This window comes from Miniopterus schreibersii (assembly GCF_964146895.1).
Source record: "Miniopterus schreibersii genome assembly, chromosome: 7".
Classification (NCBI taxonomy): domain Eukaryota; kingdom Metazoa; phylum Chordata; class Mammalia; order Chiroptera; family Miniopteridae; genus Miniopterus; species Miniopterus schreibersii.
In genome coordinates, this window is record NC_138108.1 from 22267178 (window position 1) to 22271218 (window position 4041).

The following is a 4041-nucleotide window of genomic DNA, read 5'->3' on the forward strand; positions in this document are numbered from 1 at the left end:
GAGAGATAAGAGATAAGAGAAATGGGCCTGGTAAATGGCTGGTTGGTGGCTACCATAGATGGTTCCCTAATGTCTTCCAGACTTCTCCCCTGCGATACATAACTCTTGGGTCTTCCCGGTGTTTTTTAATGTTGGTTTGTTTTTTAATTGATTTCAGAGAAAGGAAAGGAGAGGGAGAAATAAACATCAATGATGAGAGTCATTGATTGGCTCCCTCCTGGGCATTGAGCCAGCAACCCAGGCATGTGCCCTGACCAGGAATCGAACTGTGACCTCCCGGTTCATAGGTTGATGCTCAATCACTGAGCCACTGAGCCATGCTGGCCGGGCTTGGGTCTTCCTGTTTTTAAGAACAGATTGAGTAATAATACTTTGTATCTGTTCCATTTATAAGGAATTCTTGCATAAATTATGAGTTCCAAGAGCCCTGTGACATAAACAATTATTTCCACCTTATAGATGGAGAAACTAAGGCTTAGAGAGGGCACATGTTGACTTGTCCAAGGACATGAACTATGAAACCAACTCATCACGGCCACAAGGATACTAATTTATACAGTGCTTTTTGGCTTATACAACACTCCCATGCATAGTATTTTATCTGACCACTAGTGCAGGGACCTCCCCATTCTGACAGTTTGTGGCCTCTCCATCATGCCCTGCTGGTTATTAGCATGCTGCTGGCCCAGCAGATTATAGGATATAAATAGATGCATTTGTTGTCTGACCAAGTCTTTTCCTGGAGTGAGACACATTTACCCCTGCTAGAAACCAAGGCCTTTTCTGCTTCTTGGCTCAGGTTAGGAAGGCAGGTTTTGAGGTCCCAAGAATTCACATGATGGCTTACCTATGCTTCTATGGCACAGCATGGCGCTCCAGGTGAGCACCAAATTGCCAAAGCTCAAAATATGCTGGAAAGCAGGTTCAGGGTGGGGACATGGGGTGCAATGGGATGCAGCTGTACTTAACAACTCGATTACCTGCCAACAGGGAGATCTCCGTTCTGTTCTGCTGTTTTCTACTTTCTTCGCTGTGCAGTTATCTTCTCACTAGTAGAGCAAGAAGGATTTCTCTTCCATTAACTCAAACTCCACTTCACGGCTTTTGCTTTCAAAATGTATTTTGCCCTAGCCAGTTTGGCCCAGTGGTTGGAGCGTCAGCCCTTGGACTGAAGGGTCCGGGGTTTGATTCAGACCAAGGGCATGTACCTCTGCTTTAAGTCCATTCCTCGGCCCCGCTTGAGTTGGGGTGCGTGCGGGAGGCAACCAATCCATGTGCCTCTCACATTGATGTTTCTCTCTCTCCCTTCCACTCTTTCTGAAAAGCAATGAATAAAATATCTTCAGGTGAGGATTAAAAGCAACAAAACAAAAAAACCCAAAAATGTATTTCTCATCTTCTATTGAGATCTCTACTTGTTGCCTCCCTGCATTCCCCCGCCTTCAAGCAAGCAGGGGGACTTAAATAGAAACATGACCTTCTTCATCAGGAGGGTTGAGGTTCAATTCACTTTGTGAACTCCCTGAGGGCAGCAGCTGCTGTGTCCTCTGCTTCAGTTCCCCTGGTTACCTAACAAGTACCTGGCCTCCAGTGGGTGTCCCAAATGTTTGCTGACCAAGAATGCTGTGTAAGTATCTTAGAAGTTTTCAGAGATAAAGAACTCAGAATTAAAGCAAAAAAACCCAGCGTGCTATTCCTTTAAAAAATAACTTTTAATTATAGTCACTTTCAAGCACACAGAAAATACAATGAACATCCATATACCCACCACCATGTATTTCAAGATTCCAATTTTCAGGCTATTTAAGAAAATGTTCCAACATAGAGTAGCTTGCACTTATCAGAATCAGAGGTACAGCTGGGGACAGAGGATGAGCCAGAGCCAAGTTTTAAAAGATGGCCTTATGGCCTTAGAGAAGAAGCAAGTGAATTGAAAACTCTTCATGGACAGAGAACTGCAGAAAGTGTTCTGAGGTTGGAGCTCTGGAGAAGACGGCTCAGGCAAGGCCTTGATAAGCAATACTGCGGACCCAGAAGACAGTGGAGACACAGAAGTTAGTTTAAATCAGAAAATATAAATTTACAATTTTGAAGAGAAGGGGGTAGAGTGCAATGAAAGATCAGTAAGTTTTTAAGCAGATATTATTTTATGTGGCTGTCACAAAAGAATTCTTTAAATTTGCTAATCAAAATTAGGTATATCAAATTCACCTGAGTTTCCCATTTCAGACTATGTTCCCAAGGCTCTCAGTAGAACAAGTGCTTCATTTTTAGCACAAAGAACCATAACTTACCTTTTGGTTAGTATTTTAAACAGTTCAGACTTTAGCACTTAAAGCTGATAGCTCTAGTGATGGGAAAAAAATAAATAAAATAACAAGGCAAAAAACCAAGAAAGCCGATAGCTCTGGGATTCAACATAGATTTCCCCAAGCCTGTAGGAGACCACTGAAACCAACTAGGACCTTAAGATTCTCAGTGTTTATCCTGTTTCAAATATAAAGCTGACTATACTGCCTTTGGCAGTCTATAGGCCACTTTCATCTAAAAGTTGCTAAAAATAAAAATCTGTTAAGTCCCAAATCAAGAAAATGTTTGGGGTACTACCAGGTGAGGCAAAACGATGACATTCGCTAGGGAGAAAAATATCCAGGTTTATATTAGGTAATTTTGTCTACCGGCAGCTACATGTACTTTATGCAGCATTTATTTCAATCAAAATACCTAAATTTGAAATGTATTTACATCTCTGAAAAGTTGTATCTTATTTTCTATAAACCAGTTATGACAGGTAAAGTTGACCATTTCTGCTTTACAAATAAAAAAATGAAGAAGGGCTGTTCACTTTCCCAGAGTTACATTAAAAGCAGAGGTGGAGCCCGATGGGTGCGGCTTGGCGGTTGAGCATTGAACTATGGCCCAGGAGATCAAGGCTTGATTTCTGGTCAGGGAGCATGCCCGTTGTGGGTTCAATCTCCGGTGGGGGGCATGCAGGAGGCAGCCAATCAATGACTCTCTCTGATGGTTCTCTCTCCCTTCCTCTCTGAAATCAATAAAAATATTAAAAAAATAAAAATAAAATAAAAGCAGAGGTGGAGCCCTGGCCAGGTGGCTCAGTTGATTGGAACATTGTCTATATACATCCAAAGGTGGTAGATTTGATCCCTGGTCAGGGCGCATGTAGGAGGCAACGGACTGATGTTTCTCTTTCTCAAAATCAATAAAAACATACCGAGGTGAGGAATAACAATAATAATAATAATAATAATAATAATAATAATAATAATAATAAAAGGCAGTGGAACTCAAAATTATAACCATGCTAACTAACCCAACCACTTGAATGCTTTTACTGACTTGGTTTTCAGCATGTTGCTCATGGCATACACAGAGATGCAAGATGTGGCTGTCATGACTATGCATGGCTGTCAACCAAGCTGCAAGTTGCTGTTCACATATTAAACACTGTCTTTTAGAAATAAAGATTTCTCTTTGGTGTTCTATGTCCTGGTTTATACCTTACACCTACTGACATTTTATGTATTTTTGCTCAACTTGTTTTTCCCTTTATCCCCCATTCTTTAAGATAAAATGAGCTTGTATTACATTTTTCAAGTAGTCCCTTTAGATTACTTTAGAAACAAATCAGGGCGTAAATTAATAATTATTTTGTTGCACCTTTTGAATTGCAAGTAAGTAAATAAAGTTAGGGATACAAATTTTTTTTCTGAAGAGATACTCAAAATTTTTGTTCACCTAATTTTAAACTTGTGAACACAAAACACAGCTTTATTTAAATAAATAACAGAGGCAGAAAGATAGGAGAAAAGGAAAAAAATGAAAGTCTAAAAAAGTAAGAGAAACATGAAATTCTTAAACTGGTCCATCCAATCACTGCCTTACGAATGGCTAAGTTTCAAACTAATGATTCACAACTCTCACTTTTCAGATATGATTATCAAAACGGTGATCATCAAATGCTAAATAAAATATAGAAAGAGCGGAAGGTTCTCTACCTAAAACAGAGATCACAGAACTGCC